This window comes from Hyperolius riggenbachi, chromosome 1 (genome assembly GCF_040937935.1).
Source record: "Hyperolius riggenbachi isolate aHypRig1 chromosome 1, aHypRig1.pri, whole genome shotgun sequence".
Lineage (NCBI taxonomy): Eukaryota > Metazoa > Chordata > Amphibia > Anura > Hyperoliidae > Hyperolius > Hyperolius riggenbachi.
The window spans coordinates 156,366,169-156,388,751 of record NC_090646.1 but is presented as its reverse complement, the minus strand read 5'-3'; the positions used below and the strand labels follow the sequence as shown (position 1 = coordinate 156,388,751).

General features: G+C 43.8%; 1 protein-coding gene across 1 annotated transcript in view; it reads left to right on the top strand.

Moving 5' to 3' along the window:
- Positions 1–4,827: 4,827 nt before the first annotated feature.
- WDR17 (WD repeat domain 17) overlaps positions 4,828–22,583 on the top strand; it is a 168,256-nt gene continuing 150,500 nt past the window's right edge. Inside the window, exon 1 of the mRNA XM_068278776.1 lies at positions 4,828–4,935. The gene's annotated coding sequence lies outside the window, so the exon portion shown is untranslated. The remainder of the gene's footprint in view (positions 4,936–22,583) is intronic.

The following is a 22,583-nucleotide window of genomic DNA, read 5'->3' as shown; positions in this document are numbered from 1 at the left end:
ATCCTCCCCTGACCTCAATACTATTGGGAACCATTGGAGCAACCTCAAGAAAAAGATCTATGACAATGGGAGGCAGTTTACATCCAAACATTAGCTCTGGGAGGCTATTCTGACATTTGGAACAGTGCATTTTAAGTTGTTTTATTTTTTTAAATTATACCGTTATTATTAGGTTTGTTCGGTAACATTTGAATTATACTCAAAAGACTGATGACTAAAAAATGATGCTGAACTATTGCCTCGACTAGTTGGGAACATCAGAGTAAAATATAATTTGCATAATAAACGTGGCGTATGGCCATCACGTGGTGCCACAGTGACAGTGGATGACGCCAGGAGACATGGCAGTGGTACAGGTGAGATTTTACACTACACAGGCACCGGGGGAGGGGCATCACGATAAATAACACTGTTACCGCTGCGCACACTATTGAGCACTTTTCACTGATATCTGTCCAGAATGTCTGATCTACGAAATCAGTCAGATCATCAATCAGACATGCTTGCATGCAGCAGCACCGATTATCATTAGATTTGATAAGATTATCTAATCGGATAGTTGTTCAGGCTGCAAAATCAGTTAATGTATGGCCACCATTACATTAGGTAGTCAAAATCTGCCAAAATGTGACAAGTTTTAGACTAGCCCATCTCTTCATGGGAAATTCCAAGGGTTTCAGTTTCAATGGCCACGATTCAGGGCTAGTGGAAATGATTGATTGTTTTCAATGTGCTTTTGAAGTGTTTTAAAGTGGATCTGACCTCATGCACAGGACAGAAGGAAAGCATAGAGAAATGCACATTGTATGTATTTAGAGAGTTTAGCCTCTCTAATTCCCCCCTCATCTGTGACTAATCACAAGTTGTAATTTGATCTTGCAGCTGGCTGCCATGGCAGAGCAACTAATTGGTAAACACAAGATGTTAACAATATGTCTGTTTCCATGAAAGCAGGAAGTAGACACACTGCAGATTTATTGCAGGATTTATATCAGTTGTAAGAAATAAATGTTTTTCTTTGAAGATTATTATGCTGTTGCTTATGTTTTAGAGCAGAGAGGAAGTTCTGAGTTCAGGTCTGCTTTAACCACTTGACCACTACTGGTTGTGTTCACCCAATGGACCAGAGCAATTTTCACCTTTCATCTCTCCTCCCATTCATTTGCCTATAACGTTATCACTACTTGTCACACTGAAATTATCTATATCTTCTTTTTTTGTCAGCAATTAGGCTTTCTTTGAGTGGTACTTTTTGCTAAGCAGTAGTTTATTCTAAACGCATTTTTAAATGAGTAATAAAAAAAATGTAAAGCAAAATCATTATGTCTCAGTTTTCAGCTATTATAATTTTAAAATAAAATATGTTACTGTGGATAAAAACCACACATTTTAGTAGACCATTTGTCCAGGTTATTACAACGTTTAAATTATGCCCCTAGTACAGTGATCTGCAAACTTGGCTCTCCAGCTGTTAAGGAACTACAAATCCCACAATGCATTTGCCTTTGTGAATCATGACTGTGGCTGACAGACTCCTACAAGGCATTGTGGGGCTTGTAGTTCCTTAACAGCTGGAGAGCCAAGTTTGCAGATCACTGGCCTAGTACGATGTATGGCTACAATATTATATTTAGAAATAAAGGTGTTTTTTTTCAGTTACGCATTTGTTAAAACTAAACTTTACAATTGTTTTATTTTGGTAACTATGGGATACTGGGGGAGGTAAGGGTTAATTCATGGGGGATATTTTTATTTAATTTGTATGTATGTAGATGTATTTTTACTATTTGGCCACTAGATGTCATCCCACTTTATTCCTGTGTACTGTGAACGGTAATGTGTTTGTGTTCTTACTTTTGGTTTGTTAATGACCACTGGCATCTCACTGATGCCGGTGATAATTGATTAAAGGCACTTTGATTGGGTTCCCATTCACTGAGCATGCAACGTGTGATTGTGGTGGAGTACGTTTATCTACGCCCCTGAGGCTAAGATGAAGTTTCAGGGGGTGTGGGTATACTGTACTGTATGCAGTAGCTGTTTAAACTACTTATAACAGTAACAATTTTGCAGCATTTAACATCAAAAATACTATAATAAAAAAAAACAGTATTGCATATTTTGTACATGAAGAAAACATTGTTTGTATCTCTGAAACATTGTAACTTGAGTCGTTTGTAAGTAGGGGACTGTTTGAACATACTTCCTCACGTCCAGGCGGCTGCTCTGTTGTGGTGCCGTGCTTTGGCGCGATCGCGGACGCGCTCCCGTGCCGTTCCCTGGTACCCCTGGGATCGGTGAACGGGAACATGGTTCCCATTCACCGATCTAAGTCCCCAGTAGAAAAACCTATGGTCTCTTATCAGAGGATGCAGTCTTTCTGCAAAATAAATGTTTCCCAGCCTCCTTGTGCTTCCATTAAGCGGGAAGCACAAGGAAAAAAAACTGCTCAAGGTCTTGTGGCCAAATAGTAAAACTACATCTACATACATTTTCCAAGGCAATTTACACACAGTATAAGATTAACAATGAACTGTTTATTTCCCAACACCCAAAAATTACCCAAATAACATTTTTAATGGAAAAAAAAATTACAATAAAAAAAAAAACAATACAAAAAAACCCATAAATAGTTACCTAAGGGTCTGAACTTTTTAAATATGCATGTGAAGGAGGTACACTACGAACATTTTTTTAAAATTATAAGCTTGTAAATAGTGATGGACGCAAAACTGAAAAAATGCACCTTTATTATCAAATACAATATTGGCACCATACATTGTGATAGGGACAAAATGTAAATGCTGTTATAACCGAGACAAACGGGCAAATAAAATACATAGGTTTTAATTATGGTAGCATGTTTTGTTTTAAAGCTATAATGGCCATTTTTTCTTAATATTCCTCTTAAAATGCATTTATAAAAAAATAATTCTTAGCAAAATGTACCTCCCAAAGAAAGCCTAATTAGTGGCGGAAAAAACAAGATATAGATCAATAAATTGTGATAAGGAGTGATAAAGTTATTGGAGAATGAATGGGAGGTGAAAATTGCTCTGATGCATAAGGTGAAAAATCCCTGCGGGCTGAAATGGTTAATGTACGTACACACTTTCAAAAATTGTTGGACAAACCGGCTGATAACGCCTGTTTTAGCTGACAATCGAGTGTGCGTACAAAGGCTGCCCAATCGATTATGCTTGGGCAATGATAAGGATTCTTCACGCCAGATCCTTAAAGAGAATCTGTATTGTTAAAATCGCACAAAAGTAAACATACCAGTGCGTTAGGGGACATCTCCTATTACCCTCTGTCACAATTTCGCCGCTCCTCGCCGCATTAAAAGTGGTTAAAAACAGTTTTAAAAAGTTTGTTTATAAACAAACAAAATGGCCACCAAAACAGGAAGTAGATTGATGTACAGCATGTCCACACATAGAAAATACATCCATACACAAGCAGGCTGTATACAGCCATCCTTTTGAATCTCAAGAGATCATTTGTGTGTTTCTTTCCCCCTGCAGCTATCTTCCACTGAAGTGTCAGGCTATTTCTTCCTGCAGAGTGCAGACAGCTGTGCCTGTATGTAATTCCTCAGTATGTGAAAGCCCAGCCAGCTCAGAGGAGGATTTATCCAGCTTGTAAAAGATAATAGAACAGAGAGAAGCTGCACTAATCTAAATATCACACAGGCAGTGTGCAGAGAGGGGCCTGGATGGGGGAGTTCATAGCAGAACCACAACACTGAAGAACTTGGCAGCCTTCCAGACACAGGCCTGACAAGTCTGACAGGGGAAAGATACATTGATTTATTACAGAGGCTGTGATAGCAGAAAGTGTTGCAGTAAGCCAGAACACATTAGAATAGCTTTTGGAACTTGTAGGATGATAAAAAACAGGATGCAATTTTTGTTACGGAGTCTCTTTAAGAACCCTGAAGAGGACCGATTGCAATGTTATTTCCGTTCCCCCCCACCTGCAGGAATCTGCTCCGTCATGCGCTGATTGTTGTCCCTCCATAGCAACAGAATGCATAGCTAGCCTAAAGGCTAGCAATGTTTCTGCACAGCATCGATTCCTGACTTGTCGCCTGAGGGATCTTTTAGGGCCCGTTTCCACTATCGCAAATCTGCATGCGTTTTCTGCATGCAGATTCACTTAACCAATACAAGTGGATGGGCCTGTTTCCACTTGTCAGAAATCCTGTGAAATTCACATCCGCATGCGAATTTCATTTTGTATTTTCTGCGACGAATTTGCACCGCACAAGTGGAAACGGGCCCTCACCGATCCCCGACGGGTGACAAATATTGTTTGTGTGTACTTTACTTTAGTGATGGCAGGCAGCCCCCTGGATCTTCCCACTTCCTGTTGTAATGCAATTCGTCTGACTGCTGATAACACACTGCAAACATGGAGGAGGGAGACGGAGAGCTCATGAGATAAGAATTACACTCACACTGGGCAGCTCTGTCCAGCAGGAATCTGGGAGGGAGGGGCAGGGAAAGTGTCCTATGCTTCTGTAACACACAGCTCCATGCTGGCTGACTAGCAAGCTGCACAGGAAGGAAGGGAAGACAGTGCAAAATGCCCATGAATCTGGGACAGTGTCAGATCTATCCTGCATTAGTGTCATGCCCCAATCTATTCTATATGCCTCTAGTTTGTCTGGAAAGCTCATTCCCTCTAATTCACAGCAGAAAGACAGAAGCCTGTAAATAGGAAAGGATGAGTTAATAGGGATGCTCCAGTCCCCAGCTAGTGTGACAGGCAGCCAGCTCCTCCAATCACAGGCTTGTAGGTCAGGGTGTGCGCTGCTGACTGAGCTGGTGGCTGTGCACTGTGCAGAGTCCTTGGCCTGGTGATGAGCAGCAGATTGCTGGCTGAAGTGGGGATCAGCAGCGGGTGACAGAGGGGACCTGCCTGGGGAGAGAGGTCAGTGCCTGATATCACTGCATGCATGCCTATGCCTGGCTCAATGTCTGCCCTTCCTGTACAGCTCCCATCCCCGGCTGTGTGTCTTCTGACACTTGCTGCCTGTATCCTCTGTGTGGCTGTGAGAACTGTGCATTGTAAAGCTGTGGCAGCCTAGCCTGATCGCCCGACTATACATGACAGCCTGATATGTGTGTTCATACAGCTTCATCTGCACTGATGTGTTTACATTAATCTTCTGATGTTATACCGATGTGCTTCTGTCTGTTATTTAGATACATCTTTAATATTCACGGTTGAATTTGTGGTATAGACGAGTGCTGAATAATATTTATAACACTCTGTGGTCCTCCAAGAGGCTGCTGGCATTGGCCGTACTATTCTTTGCAAAGGTTTCAGCACCTACCTGCTGTCCAGCCTTGCCAGAGCAAGTGGGAACAGCACCATCACTGGCCAAACTAGGAACTGCACCACCACCTCACATACAGCCTGTAGGTATTCAGAAGGGTATCTTGGGGTAAGATAGCATGTCTGGCACCTGCACTGTCACTAAACACCTAACACAGGCTCCAGATTAAATGGAGTTTTAACTGCCCCTGCACTGAGAGAGGCATAGGACACCTTCCCTGGTCGCTACCTCTCCCTCCCATGTTCCTGCCAGGCAGAGTTTTCTGCTGAGTGTACCTCTTTTCTCATGAGTTCTCTCTTTACTGAGCGGTTGCCTTAGCTGAGAATTAAGTTTGTGCACATATGTCCCCCAAGTTTGTTTTAAAAATTCAGTATACTGGCCCTTTAAATAGTAGAGACCATTCAGCGCATATTTCTCCTTGTTACCCCTCTTACTGTAAGCTGCTCCATTGTGTGCTGCACGTTGTCCCTCCTCCCCCTCCATAGCAACAGGCATGTCACTTTTGTTATAGCAGAGCAAAATATCTGTACAGGGAATCAGCCCCTGAACTGTTATCCGAGGGACCAAGTCCTGATTGCTTTTGATGAAGTTGAAACTGTGTTCGCATTTTAAGGCTGGGTTCACACACAGTACATAAACCACAAACATTTTTCCGTATGCAAATATTCCAGGCATTGTTCTCGTTCACACACATTCTTTCAGAGTAGCTGATGAAAGCCAATGAGAAGTCACATGCGGTGTGCAAGTTTATGCTGCAAGATGTAAGGCCATTTTCATGCATGCAAAAACCGCAAATGCAAATTAGCAATTTTGAAACAGGACTGCAAATCTCAATTGATTTTCATTGTATATGCCTCAAATGCTTTTTTGCAAATTTGCAATTTTCACACACATTTCGATAAGTGTGCACCATGCCCAGCTCTCTCTCCCTTCCCCATGCTTGCTGTTTTCAGCAGACAGAAGAGTGTAATTACAATGTTAAGTGTAAAGAGGTTCCTGGTGCTGAATGCTATCACTAAGCATAACACATTGTTGTGTAGAAGGAGCTGCCTGGGGACTCCTTCTCCTGTCCGACACCTCATGGCTGACTGTTAGATTCCGGTGACAGATACTGCTCTGATGTCTTTCACTATGTGTCCCCAGCATCTGATCATTGCCTTTCACAATGTCTCGCATCCCTTAGCTATTGTGTGGGTTTTCAATTTTTGCCTTTTTTGCACATGTATTTGGTCTTGGGTCGCATTCACAGTGGGATGTTGCGGTTTAAAGAGACTCTGTAACAAAATTTTCAGCCTTAGTTCTTCTATCCTATAAGTTCCTTTGCCTGTTCTAATGTGCTCTGGCTTACTGCAGCTTTTCCTAATTGCACAGTGGCTGTGTTATCTCTGTTATATGATCTAATCTGTTTCCTTCTGTCGGCTCTGTCGGGCTAGGCTGGAATGTGTGGAATGTGCAGGTATGCTTGTGATTGGTAGAAGCTATACACACCCCCTCCAGGCCCCCTGCAGGCTCTGTATGACTCACACACTCTGCTTATGTTAGCCTATCACAAGCTGGTTAATTTGTTTGTAAACACTGCCTAAAACTGGCAATTTCAAGCAAGGTTTGCACCAGAGAGTGGCAGAAACAGCACAGAGGGGCCCAGGAGAACAAAATGAATAGAATGGTATGCTTTTTGCTGTAAAAACTGCAAGCAGTGAGTTACCACAACGCAACATTTTTCAACGCGGCTTAAACATCGCACTGTGAACAGCACATAGGATTATCATTGCAGTGCGGTGCAATGATAATCCTCCGCAACGTGGAACTGTGAACACGACCTTAAGGAAGGTTACATTCACTGACTATAATGGATGCCTGATTAAATAACACTTTTACGCACTTTTCCTCACACCTTTATTCTAAAGGCAGCTGCTGAACTCGATTTCAGTCCCTGAGCATGGGCGACGCTACACTGGGGAAGGCTGGGGCACTGGCCCCACCTTGAAATCAGTGCCCCCCCCCCCATAATAATAATCCTGATTCAAAACTTCCTGCCTGAATCAAACTTCCTGTCTGTAAAATGCAAGCTCTAGTCTCCAGCAATGTTTAGCTACTACGATAAGGAATTACACACACAGAGTTTCTCTCCCTCCTGCCTCTTCCCCCTCCCCTTGCTTGTAGAGTTGGGAGACACAGGCTGGGGGCTGGAATTATCTGTCTGTGATCAGCCCACACAGAAGCATCTTGCTAGCAAGTAAGGATTAACGCATGGCAGTAAACTAGCAAAGTACATAACTTTTCTATTTGTGATGTTTACATTTGGTCCCTACCATTGCTGAACTAGTTAGCCTTATGGTGCCCATACATGGTACAATTTTTTTCATCCAATCTTACCATTCCTATGTAGCATAAGGGTAAATTAGGTGAATATACTGAAAGGATATTTCAGGCAGTTCCCTCATATTACATAGAAATGGTAAGATTGGATGAAAAAAAATGGTACCATATATGGGCACATTATAATATTATCACCTGAGTTAAACAAAAAATATCTAAATCTTGCCATACACACATCAATTTTGATCACCCAAATGGGCCCCTCCAGCCAGCCATTGTGCCCCCCCCCCCCCAAAAAAAAAAATGAAGCTGGCGCCACCACTGTCCCTGAGGCAGCTCTATTATTGAGCACCTCAGGTACTAGTCTACCCTACCTTTATTAATCATTGACTTTTTAATGCAATAATATCATTATTAATATATGTACTTTGGCTTATCTATTGTATGAGGTGTCCGACATGTTTTAAATTCTTTTATTTTCATATATAGTGTTGATGATGTTACAATAAATTGTTTATACTTTTTCATACTAAAGGAGTAGTGCTATTCTGTGGACCATAGCCCTCTTTTGTGCAAAATTGCCTGTTTGGTGGCCCAGCACATTATTTCTTGTGCAGTATTGCAGGAACATCTCTTTTTTTTTGTCCCCATAGTGATAAACTGGTTGTTTTTCCCAACACCTGTTCACCAATGTTACTACTGTATATTCTGGCGTATAAGACTACTTTTTAACTCTTGAAATTCTTCTGAAAAGTCAGTGGTCGTTTTATACGCCGGGTGTCATTGATGACAGGGGATATGCGATGCTGATATGCGATGCGCGTACGAGACATGCTGGTGTTTACGCGTTGCTGATGCGTGATGCCCGTGAGCGACATGCTGATGTTTAATAGCCGGATGCTGGAAATTCGGCGGTCGCCACATATGCTGGGGAGAGCTCATCGCTCACACTGCTAGGTCTGGGACGTGCAGGATATGAAAGAAAGAGATCGCGATGTGCCCATAAATCACGCCTCTTCCATGTGTCTGGCCTGTCCTTTCCTGTTACCACCTCTCAGATCTCGCTTCTGAGGATTGTAGTGAAGAGATCCCTTCTGATCTACTTCAGCCTCACTTCACGGATCTGGCCCCAGTCCTTACTACCCTGTTTAATTTCTCCCTATCCACAGGCAACTTCCCCTCAGACTTCAAGACTTCAAGCAGGCCACAGTACTGCCCCTGCTCAAGAAGCCCTCCCTTGACCCCTCGCTACCCTCCAACTATCGCCCAATCTCCCTCCTCCCCTTCACCTCAAAACTCCTTGCGTGTCTGGTTCACAAACGCCTGACCCAGTACCTCAATGCCAACTCACTACTAGACCCACTGCAATCTGGATTTCGGCCTGCCCACTCAACCGAAACGGCTCTCACCAAAGTAGTCAATGACCTTGCCTTAGCTAAAGCTGAAGGTAAATACTCCATTCTCCTCCTCCTTGACCTTTCAGCAGCTTTTGATACAGTAGATCATCCCCTACTCCTCCAGTCCCTCCAATCCATGGGCATTCACGATCTCGCCCTGACCTGGCTTTCATCCTACCTCTCCAACCGCTCCTTCACGACCTCCTTCAATGAGTCCTCGTCCACCCCCAACCACCTCTCAGTGGGAGTCCCCCAAGGCTCGGTCCTTGGCCCCCTACTGTTCTCCCTATACACATCCTCCATTGGCAAGGTTATCTCCTCCATGGGTTTTAACTATCATCTGTATGCAGATGACACCCAAATCTACCTCCACACCTCTGACATATCCACCATTACCATGGACAAGGTCTCCTCCTGCCTATCTGCCATCTCCTCCTGGATGTCCGCTAGGTTCCTGAAACTAAATCTAGACAAAACGGAATTTATGATCTTCCCACCCCGGTCATCCCTGGACCTCCCAGATGTGCAGGTCACTGTTAACCACACTACCATTCGCCCTACCTCTCAAGCCCGCTGTCTGGGTGTCACCCTGGACTCCGCACTCTCCTTCACTCCCCACATCCAAAACCTCACAAAGTCCTGCAACTTCCACCTCAGTGTTCTCCCCAGAAATTATTTCCAGCCGGGTGGCATGAAAAAGTAGCCGGGTGGCATGAAAAAGTAGCCAGGTGGGGCGTGATAACAGAATGCTGGGTCGGCGCTTCTCTGCTTACAGCAGAGGAGAACGTGAGCCGATGACAGCTGGGTGGTCACCAAAACTAGCCAGGTGGAGCACCCGGCTAAAAGAGCCTGGGGAGAACACTGCACCTTCGTAACATCTGTAAGATTCGCCCTTTCCTGACCCCTGCCACCACCAAACTCCTCATCCATGCCCTCATAATTTCCCGCCTCGACTACTGCAATGTCCTTCTGTCTGGTCTCCCTATGACCCGAATAGCCCCACTGCAGTCCATCATGAATGCGGCAGCCAGAATTATCCACTCCTCCCATCGCTCCACCAGGGCGGCTCCCCTCCGTGAATCCCTCCACTGGCTTCCTATCCAGTCCAGAATCAGATTCAAGATATTGTGTCTGACCTACAAATCCGTCCACAAAACCTGTCCAACCTACACATCTTACTCAGAGATACACACCAAGCCGCTCACTCCGCTCCTCCAATGAACTTCGCCTGACCATCCCCCACATCACCCAGTCCCATGCACGCCTCCAAGACTTCTCAAGGGCCGCTCCAACACTATGGAACTCCCTACCTCCACCAATTAGGGCAGCCCCCTCCTTCAACACCTTCAAGAAGGCCCTCAAAACTCACCTTTTCACTCTGGCCTACCACCCCTCACAATTGCTCTAAACCCACAGCTGAACTCTAGTCCCCTACCTCTCAAGTCCCTACCTCTCCCTCTATATTGTAAACCTTTGGGCAGGGTCCTCCTCCTTTTGTGTCCTACCTGATCATGCACCTCCATTACTGTGAACCCATACTATGCATCTGAGTGAACCTAACTTGCCTAATCTCCATGCTCCATCCAGTGACTGACTAAGCATTACCTTGTACTCATACTGTGCTGTGTGATTTTGTTTTCTTGTATTCCTGTATTGTCATATTGCTGTTTGTCACCCCTAAATATTGTCTGTAACCTAAATTAATGTCCAGTGCTGCGTAATATGTTGGCACTTTATAAATACAATAAATAATAATAATAATAATGAGATGTGCGAGATCTGAGAGGCAGGAAAGGAGGTAAACAGGATACAAGGGCGGGCCAAACAGGTGAAAAAGGCGTGTTTTATGGGCACAGCGCAATCTATTCTTCCATACCGCTCTGATAAACAGGGAGACAGGGAGAGCTGACCAATCCAAACAGTCAATCGCCTATATACTGTTATATACTGGGTACCACATACAGTACAACACCAGTATCTGTTCATACATAGCACCAGTATATTATTATTATTTTTTTTATTTGGTTTGCGTTGGAAGAGGGGTAGTCTTATACAGCAAGTATTTTCCAAACCCTATATTTTAACTGGAAAAATTGGGGGGTCGTCTTATACGCCCGGTATATACGGTACAAATCATCAGCTATCATTGAAAGTCCTCAGCCACCTTTTGTCTGTTGCTGTACAGCGGCCCTTCGCTAATGGATTATTAATGCTCTACAAGTCTCCATATTTGCAGCTGCATCTAGTCCTACATTTGCTGTTTTTTGGCAAAGACTTCCAAAGCACCAAAGGAGATAAGAGGTGTCCAATGGTAAATACAATTGTTTGTGCATATTAAAATTCATATTTATATTAACATGTCATTATTGAGGTAAGCCACCTCTTCTTTTCTATTTTTAGTTGTTTTTAACTGTTTTATTTATCACTGGGTGCCTCCTACACCCTTTGTGCTTTTCACGCTCCTTTGGAGGGGTGTACATTGGTACCAAGTGGCTTTGCCACCGACAGAACCTCTGTTGTTTTTCAGACCACATCCAGTTCCATCTGGGCACCTGAGTGGTGTCAGGTTCATACAACTCCACCTGCTTCCAGTGGTCGGTTGCCCCTCCAGCAACCTTCCTTTGTGAGTACTTAAATCTCACTTGAGATCTATAACTCCTTCTGTGACATACTGCTCCATTTGGGCTCCCATTGTCTTTGTGTTCTTCTTATTTGGGGGCAGCTGCCCCCCTGGGGGAGGTTAAGAAGTGCGGGCGGCCCCCCCAAAGTGCTGCCACCGCCAGGGAGGGCCGCCCACACCCACCTCCCAAAAGGATAGGACCTACCTTATTTTGTACTGCGTCCAAGTGCATTATTATTATTATGATCTTCAGACAAGTACAAAAGTAGAGAATTTTTTATAAATGTGCCCTAACAATTGAAATCTATATTAGCATTGTTCTTGTTTCTATGCATTTTCATGTTTTCAAGTTAATTGGCTTTCTTGTATTAACTGTGTTAAACATACAATTAAAAATTGATTGTTTGCATGTACTGGAATTGCCAGCTTTGAGATTGCAGACAATTTCATACATGCGGGTTTAGTAGAATCAAACTATTTATATTATGTAGTTTGGCATATGTGTGTATAGGCCATATTTCCAAAAAAGGGCATTTTGGCACCTGTGGTGCTTTAGTAAGATGGGTGCAGCATACACTGCTATGTTAATTGTGGCTATAGCAGCACCCTAGGGGTAATTTGGAGGCCAGCAGCAGACGCTAATTTTCATTTTTAGGAGGTGCAATATCAGAAGAGGTGGGTTTTAGTAGCAAAGGTGGCACAGATGTCATAGATGTTGCGGTGGGGAGGGGTCAGCGTTGATAATGGGAGAGTTCAAGAAAGAATAGGGTTAGGTTTAGCTATAGTAAATTTTTGGCAAATAAATACAGATATATATACGATCATATTACCCATTGACCAATAGTAGAATTTTGGTAACTTTATTACTTTATATTACTGCAGTGCCTTTTTTACATGTATACCCCCTATTCTTAGTAGCCTTAAATAGCATTAGCGAGTCCATCTCTTTAGCAGAGACACCAGTGGTCGGATGGATTTCTGTAAAGGGCACAAAGGCCCAAGCCTTGGGTGACTGCAGCACAAGGGGCGGCTGGACATGGAAGAGGGGTGGGCTGGACATTAAAGAAGGGTTACTGCATATGGTAGAGGAGGCTGCAAATTGAAAGGGAAAGCTAAAAAGTGGGGAGCAACATAAGGAAAAAGCAAGCTGCTGCTCAAGAGAGCTGTATGTGAAAGAGAGAGGCTGCTGTAGATGGCTGTAACACATGGAATAGGGGCTGCTGCTATTGGGAAAGTTGCCCTAGGGGCGCTAAAACTATAAGTCCAGCCTTGTCTGTGGTGTTGTTCCCAGTTAAAGTAATACTAAACAAAATCTCTTGTCAGCTACCGAGAAAAAGTGTGCAGGTTCACATATTACATTTACTGTATGTTCTATGCCAGGCATGGGTAAACTTGGCCCTCCAGCTGTTAAGGAACTACAAGGCCCACAATGCATTGCAGGAGTCTGACAGCCACAGTCATGACTCATAAAGGCAAATGCATTGTGGGACTTGTAGTTTCGTAACAGCTGGAGGGCCGAGTTTGCCCATGACTGTTCTATGCCATGTGTATCCTGTATTCTATATGTGATTATGGTAGTGTTTGTTGCTTGTGGGGTGGGATAACAATGGGTTGTCCAGCCTAGGGCACTACTTCCAGGTCAGTGACAGGTATTGCACAAACAATCTATAATTAGTATCTGTATGAGGACCTCTCTGCGAAAGAACATGTAAACAGAACCACATCATTTTGAGGCAAGCAAAAAAGGCTGCAGGACATAGGTGCTATAGGAGTATAGCAGCGCTATAATTTGGGTGCCGGCAAAAGATGGTCATGTAGCCCAAATTATGGAAATAAACAGTGCAATTTGGCGACAGCAGAGTTGCATCTTACCCCTGAGTCCATGGTGGCATGGAGTAGGAATAGTAATCAACACCGGCGGGAATTTTACAGGAGCAGGGTGAGCCGTATTTCAGTTTCACCCTACGCCCAAATTCTTGCATATATGCTGTAATTTAACCCTTTCCAATTCAATGTTGCACTTGGCACCCTTGCCGGATCTAGTCCTGCACGGTGTCAGCTCCTTTTGATCAAAGTGTGGGACTAAGTCTAATACTTGGATCACCACCAACCACCCTGCGCTACGTCATATACATTTTATGTGGGTGCATTTGGGCTCCATGTGCCACTGCATCTTACCCAGTACGGAACCAAGCTACTTGGGAATAGTTCGACATTTTGATCCCCTTTGGCAGCATGCTGCACCCCACACAGTGGTGTAAAATGAAGTTCTGTGGAGTACTTAGTTGGTCTGAAAATTGGATTGGAAGGGGTTAAAATCATGTATCTGTTGAATTAAATGTTTTTATTTCTGGTGGAAAGTATAGTGTAGGTTTAATATCAAGAGACACTATTTAGTTATGTTGTCATGCCCTTATTAGCAGAGGATATATTAATGGTACTGTGTGTTTTGAACATATGAAAAAGAAAGTATTGTAATTAGACTCTAGAGATATCTGTGCCCTTAGGAGTTATGATTGACTTATTCTCAAGTGCTGCTATACACAATATCTAGACAGTTTTATCCCAGATAACCGTCACCTACTTACATGGCTCTTACCTGTATTCATAAAAGCTGGAGAATAGGCTGGTGTTAGCCTACATTTAAAAACAAAACTTACAGAACGTTGTACAGCCACCTTGTGAATAGAAAGGTCTCCTGGCAACCAGGGTAGTTATGACTCATAACACAGACCTGGCCTTTCACTGCTTCCATTAGTCTCACGGCTTTGTCAAAAGAAACACAGTCTAAACGGTCAAGTTATATCAAAGGGACAAAAAAGGAAGTGAGAAACCCTCAAACAATATACAAGGTAAACGTCTCTATTTCTTAAAAAAAACAAAAAAACTGGTGTATAGCTCATATACGTATAACCTAACACTAGTGCAATTACAGGCAGTTGTGTCAGGTGGTTTATGTTGGGTCAATTGACATAGGAAAATACACAATTTTAAACAGACAACTCAACACACAGCCATTAATGTCTAAATCTTTGGCAATAAAAGTGAGTAGACCCCTAAGTGAAGAATGTCAAGTTAAATTTGGTGTTATTGCTCTCGCACTCTCTCATACTGGTCATTGGTTCAACATAGCACGTCGTTGCAGAGGATATTAAAGATGGCCTAAGCTATAAAAAGACTGCCAAAACCCTGAACCTGAGCTTCAGCACTGTGGCCAAGACCATACAACAATTTAACTGGACAGATTCCACTCAAAACAGGCCTCGCCATGGTCAGTCTCAGTCTCAGCTTTTTGGTGGTCAGACCGTAATCCACACACTGCATTAAATTGGTCAGTATGGCTGTCATCCTAGAAGGAAGCCTCTTATAAAGATGATGCACACGAAAGCCCACAAACAGTTTGCTGAAGACAAGCAGACATAACGATATGGATTACTGGAACTCCGAACACACCTCCAAGATGACAACTGCCTTGATGAAGGAACTGAAGGTAAAGGTGCTGGACTGGCCAAGCATGTCTCTAGACCTCAACCCTATTGAGCATCTGTGGGGCATCCTCAAACAGAAGGTGATTTGGTCATGGAGGAGTGGAAGAGGATTCCAGTGGCATCCTGTGAAGCTCTAGTGAACTCCATGAGTTAAGGCAGTGCTAGAAATTAATTTACACTGTGGGCAAAATTTTGATATTCTTCACTTAGGGGTATACCCACTTTTTTTGATGTTTTTTTTTTGAGTGTTGAGTTATTTTGATGGGACTACTTTAAATTCTATCAAAGTGTCAATCTTCAGTGTTGTCCCTTGAAAGCCAAATTGCAAATGATCCAGGCACTGCAGGATATGCAACAATAAAGCAGCGATCAGAGCCAGCCAACAGAAATCTCTGTTGGTGGGCAGAAAAGGGGGTGGATCAGTTTGTGTGCTGCGTTCTATGGCTCTGCAGCAGGCTATTAAAGCTGCAGAGCACTAAATTGTAAAAAATAGACTGGTCACTGGAGGGGTTTAAGCCTATGGTCCTGAAGTGGTTAAAACGAAATACATTTGGCAGTTTCCATAGGTCTCATACCTTTTTCTTAAACCAGGCCAATTGTGGTGCAGAGGACTAACTTAAAGAGAAACTCCGACCAAGAATTGAACTCCCAATCAGTATCTGATACCCCCTTTTACATGAGAAATATATTCCTTTTCACAAACAGACCATCAGGGGGCGCTGTATGGCTGATATTATGGTGAAACCCCTCCCACAAATAAATTCTGAGTACGTACTCTTGGCAGTTTCCTGTCTGTGAACCCTGTTGCATTGTGGGAAATACCTGTTTACAGCTGTTTCCAACTGCCAAAACAGCAAGCAGCAGCTACATCCCTTGCCAGCAGTAAAATGTCACCATGTGATAAATGTCAGAATATAAATCAGGGAATTAAAATATTTTACAATGGGCAAACACTGACTGAATCATTTATACACAATTATTGTAAAAATTAAGCACTTTTTTATTACATTATTTTCACTGGAGTTCCTCTTTAATAGGGCAGTAACAATGAAGGTGGCCAATACACAGAGGTATGTGGACCCATCAGAAATATTACCTTAGGTAGCTTTGCCTTAGGTTAGGTATCATTTACATGTACTCATATTAATAGTACATTTTGCTGAATATCACTGCCTCCTGTTATGGAATGTCACTGCCTCCTGTTATGGATATACACTGCATATTACAGCAACCACTAGAAAATGGGACAGTAGTCTGTCATTTTTACACATGGCAACCACAGCTTTATTTTGTAGATTATATTCCTATTATAGGTGCCAATGTTCCAGTGTTTTACTTACGGTCCTACCCAGCTTTGCGTGGTGCTGCCATGCCTCTGCTGCAGTTTTGCCTATTCTAAATTGAACACAGGCTACAAATGGCAGTATGCCAACAATGGCAAGTGTAGAGTTTAGTTCATCCAGAGAAAAAAAAACACCATCCTGAACCCACACATATCCCAGTTGATCCAGGGGAAGGTGGAAAACCTTACAAGGCTTGTGCCAATTAAATTTAAAAGGGATAAATTCCTTCCTGACTCAGATGGCAGTCAGACAAATCCCTGGATCAACTCTGCTGGGAACTACCTAGTTATTATAGCCGTGGATGCTCTTCAATGCAAGGAAAGCATCCAGACCTTCCAAATGCAGATATAGAGTTTGACATAACTACTTTCTAAGGTAAGATATTGCAGATTGTAACCACTCTCACTGTGAAGGACCCCTGTAATGATCCGCTCAGCTGTCTGCACAGACAGACAGCTGTTTGACCATTCCTTAAGTCTGAGGGCTGCAGGTCTCTGGAAAAGGCTGGCAGTATAAATACCATGTTCACCCAGAATCTTTTGCTGGTCATCCTTCATGGTCTGTTACTGATAAACTCTCCTAGTGTATCAGCTCTGTTTGTTTTGTTAAAGTTTATCTGTTTTGCCTGTGTTGTCTCTGCTGCGATTGTCCTGTCGCCAGCGGCGGTCGACAGGAAATCGTTCTGTCTGTCTGGGAGTGTAGGCCAGAGCTGCGGTTGCTACTGGCTGCTCCATCTGTCTGGATTGCATTAGCCCTAATGGTAGTGGCAGTGCTTCCTTCTGTGTCTCGATTGCCTTGTCGCCAGCGGCGGTCGACAGGGAATCGTTCTGTCCGCCTGGGAGTGTAGGCCAGAGCTGCGCTTGCTACTGGCTGCTCCATCTGTCTGGATTGCATTAGCCCTAATGGTAGTGGCAGTGCTTCCTTCTGTGTTTTGATTGCTTGTCGCCAGCGGCGGTCGACAGGGAATCGTTCTGACTGTCTGGGAGTGTAGGCCAGAGCTGCGGTTGCTACTGGCTGCTCCATCTGTCTGGATTGCATTAGCCCTAATGGTAGTGGCAGTGCTTCCTTCTGTGTCTCGATTGCCTTGTCGCCAGTGGCGGTCGATAGGGAATCGTTCTGTCTGTCTGGGAGTGTAGGCCAGAGCTGCAGTTGCTACTGGCTGCTCCATCTGTCTGTCTGTCTGTCTTGTCTTGTACGAACGCTTGCTGTATACTCGGTGAGGTAACCGGTTAGCAAGAGTTCACATTCTCTATTTCGTGTTTGTCTGTCGTTGGTCAGTTAGGGTGGCACGCTTATCACTGGGCGCCTAACGCGCGGTGATTGTGCAGAAACGCGTTCGCTGTTGCGAATGAGTGCGGTGTTCGCGTTTAGCTAGCGTTTGTTATTTTCCTTATCTTCTGATTGTTGTTTGCTGTGCCTTTGCTACTCTCATGCTCTGTTCTGTTCAGCCTTGTGTCACTTCTGGCAATCGCCTCTCTCTTGCGATTGCGTTCGCGCTTTGTTTCTGCAAATATGTGTTCGCCGTCGCTGGGTGGCAACTAGATTGGGGAACACACATTAAGTCTGTCTCTGTGCTCTCTCTCTTGGAGGGCTATCGTGTCCTACTTTGCCTTATCCGTACAATTCCCCGCTGGCATCTGTGGCCGTGCAGAGGCTGTGCTCGTCTGCACTCCACAGCTCCATCTGCTGGTGGGAATTACCCTCTACTGGTGCATTGCACCCAAGCTGGGTACTATCTAATTATACGCTTGTGGAGGATTTCCGCTGTGTCAGCGCGCATCTTGTGCGCTGACCACGAAGATAGAAACCCGTAATCGTTACAACCACTTTCTAAATAGATGGCAAAAACTATTTTCATCCATACGCAGATCATGTCCCCTTGCCCGTTGTACAACAGTTGGGTATTGCATGATTTTTTTTTACATCACAACTAGACAAATGCTACTGATGAGATCCATGAGCTCAACACATATAGAAGTGCTAAATGGATATACTAATTATGGTACTAACGTATTATCCAGTCTGGAAAGTTTGGCAGCTTTTCGTTAAAGTTCTGTTTGCTCCCCCAGGAAGATCTGACCATTTTTGGGAAGCTGAAAGTCCCGGCTTTCTGTTGTACCGGGTCAGTATGATGCTTAGTTCCCAAGTTATGGGGTTTTGAAGGAGGGGTGTCCCCTGAACTTGACTGCAGAAAGTGCAATAACAGAGGTACGGGACGAACCCGACATGGTGATAAGCAGCACACCCGCTAGGTCTTCTTTCTTCGCAGTATAAATCTGTTTCTTCAAAACTTATGTCAAGTGCCCCGGGTCTCTCATTACAGATGAAGGAGCAGTGCAGCTATGCGCCCTCGTCTCCTCTCTGTCTTACTGGCATGGGCAGTAGACTCAATGCCACTGTGCTCTCTGCAGCAAAGTGCAGAGGATACCTGTCCACCAACCCCCCCCCCCCCCCCCCCCCAGCTTGGGAATGGGGTATCACGTTGACTGGGGAACCAGTGCAAAGGAAAGCTGGGACTTTCAGCTTTCCAAAAATGGTTAGGTCTGGCTAGGGGATCAAACAGAACTTTAACAGAAAGCCAACAAACTTTCCAGACAGTATAATACATAAGTACCCTAATTATTTAACAAAAACTAGCTGTTGCTTGCATTAATCAGTTCTAATAACAGTGATGCGTTTATCAATGCTTCAGGGCTGAAAGGGTTAAAGCTAGATTGGATCTGAGTTAAAGTGGGTGAAAAGGTAGCATGAAAGAGGATTTGGCCAGTGACATGAAAGCTGATTACTTTATAGATGACCTTCCTTTTAATAGACCTGCATAAAGCCGTAGGCTGTCACTGTATGGGGAACTGTTAACAGTGAAAGTGATCTGCTGATTTCTCAGGCTTATATCAATCAAAATACAGCAGCAGCAAGCATAGTATGCATCTATGATTGTGTGATGTTTTTCTTTCATAGTATTCGCTTTAGTACTGAATTAAAAGCTAGAACATTGCTTGTAACACTTTGTGGTATGGAGACTGATGTCTGTCATCTACCACACTGGGATTCATGACCTAAAGGACAGTGTAACAGATCACTAAGCAGGTCAATTAACTGGGCATGGATAAGCAATCTACACAGAATACTTTCTTTGATTAGTCAGGCCTAAGGCCTCGTTCACATCAGGGCCGTTTCTGTGCGCTTTTCACAGCGCACTGCCCTGTGCGATCAGCAAGGTATTCATTTTCCCATGTAACTAAATGTAGCTGGTTCACATCTATGCGCTGCGCTGAGCAGCGTTACAGAAACGTAGTGTTGCATGCATTTCTGTGCGTTGAGCTGGAAAGCGCACAGCAATGCAAGTGAATGGGTCCGCTTTTTTAGCGCATACAAGCGCATAGAAGCGCATGCGTTTTTTACCCCTAATTGGAGAAAAAAATACATTTACATACAAAAACAAAGTTTTATTGACAACTGCTGCTGCTACAGTAAGCAAAACGTGCTTTAAAGAAGCGCAGCGCAACGCACAGAAACGCGGACGAAAGCGCGCACAAGCGCATGCGTTTTTTGCCCTGCGCTTTAACACGTTTTTCAGCGCAGCAGATGTGAACGAGGCCTTAGTTTATCAGGAGATCCTTCAACTTTCTGGTGTTCTTTACCAAATCCAGACATAAGTGGAAAATCCACAGCACCACATCAGTAGTTGTATAGCTCTTTTGTTGTATGAAAAATACACAGAGATTGCCATGACAGCTGTGTATTTTTAATACAATAAATGAGCTATAAAACTACTGACGTGGTGCTGTAAATTTTCCATTTTTGCACGTTTTGACTCTGTGGGGCCACAGAGTCCTTTTCACATTAGCACACGTCTGTCCCCATTTGGGTGCTTGTCCACCTGGTTGCCATCTTTACCAAATCCCAAATACAGCGCCACTCTAGACTTGTGTAGTGGCTAAAGTATGGAAACTGGCATTAAAAGATATACTGTATTTCTCAGATTATAAGACGGAGTGACCATAAGATGCACCTAGGTTTAGAGGACAAATATCAGGGGGAAAATATATATATACTTAACCTGGTGCATTCATGGTGAAGGGGCATCTTGTGGAATATGCTTCCTTTGTACCTCATGCTCCTTGTACCTCTTGTGTCTCCTAGGGCTTGAGTCACTAAAGCGTGCTAACACAGTTAGCACGCCTAAAAGCATTGCACGTGTAAACTAGGGTGCTAAGTAGTTTGCACTGCAAAGCTGTTACTGACCGCTATTTTAGCATGCGTAAAAGTTTGTGCGCGTAAAGTTTTGCGGGCACCGCTTCGTGTGCAAAATCAGCTGCTTCGCATGCAAAGTATGCTTATCACGCTACTAAGCACGTGAAGCGTGTGATTTTGCACGTGAAGCGGTGTGCGCAAAAAACTTTGCGCGTGAAACTTTGCGTGCATATTAGCATGTGCAAAGCCAGTTTGCATGTGCTAAGTGGCTTTTCACTGGTGTGCTAACACTTAGCATGCTTTTGTGAATCAAGCCCCTTGTCTCCTCCTGTGTCCCCCATGTGTCTGCCTCTGTCCTCCTTGTGTCCTCCTCTATGCTCCTTTGTGTCCCCCTGCATTTGGACTATAAGACACAGTGACTTTTTTTCCTCCAGTTTTGGGGAAGAAAAAGTGAGTCTTATAGTCCAAAAAATACAGTACGAGGCGACCTTAAAAATAAAAGTTCTTCTTCCAGGGATATGGAGGCTGCCATATTTATTTCCTTTTAAACAATGCCAGTTCCATTGCCTGGCAGCCCTGCTGATCTATTTGGCTGCAGTAGTGTCTAAATATCGCCAGAAACAAGCATGCGCCTAATCTTGTCAGATCTGACAATAATGTCAGAAACACCTGATCTGCTGCAAGCTTGTTCAGGGTCTATGGCTAGAAGTATTAGAGGCAGAGAATCAACAGGATAGCCAGGCAACTGGTATTGCTTAAAAGGAAATAAATATGTCAGCCTCCATATCCCTCTCACTTCAGTTGTCCTTGAAGAGATTACTTCGTTTTACCTAGTCAGTAACAGAGAAATTATAATCTGGCATTGTCTTACAAACATTGAACTGTTGATTTGAAGGACGCCTGATTTATATTATTTGGTATATTATTGTCTAGTTAATCACAAGGGGCTGAAGTCTGCACGGAAAATAATACTTTTAATAATATTACATTGCAAAAAATGGTTTGTGTGCCAATGCCTTTTAGCTAAAAAAAAGTTCAGTTGTGCCCCAGTGAGTACTGTGCACAAACTGGCTTCCATAGAGAATCCAGTAACACCGCCCTCGATCCTGGCAATGCCCATTTCATCCTAAGTCTGCCCCCTACCTCCCACTCTCCCAGCCTCCTGGTCTTGCCCCCTTCCTGCAAATGCCTCATCATACACAGCCTATGCTCCAAAAGCCAAGCATCAGGCACATGAAATGAGAGGCCTCTAATTGAGAATACACACTCACCACCACCATATATATATATATATATATATATATATATATATATATATATATATATATAATCATTTTTAGCATAGTTTGCAATACTGTGGAGTGTGGAAAGAGGTTGAAATCTATTTTGTGGAAGGGGGGGGGGGGGGGGGGGTAGGTTCTATGTTCCCACGGAAGATATTTTCCTATTTTCACTCTTGTCCTGTCCCTGGACCTCCGAGAGGAGAGATTGAGTAGGGTAGCATGGAAGGCATCGCAGAAGCAATTCAAAAGGTGGAATATACTGTGATACAGGGGCGTAGCAATAGGGGTTGCAGGGGTAGCGACCGCATCGGGGCCCTTGGGCCAGATGGGGCCCCAAATGGCCCTCCCTCAACTATAGTATTAGCTCTCTATTGGTCCTGTGCTCATAATAATCACTTCTATAGATAATTTGATCAGTGGTAATCATTAACAAACTGTTCCCCATCCCCTTCTTGCACCTCTGACACAGTCGTTGCCATTGGCAGGTTTTGCGCGCGTATCATCAATTGTTATGTATAGAGTGCTTGGGGGGCCCCATTGTAAAACTTGCATCGGGGCCCACTTCTCCTTAGCTACGCCACTGCTGTGATATGAT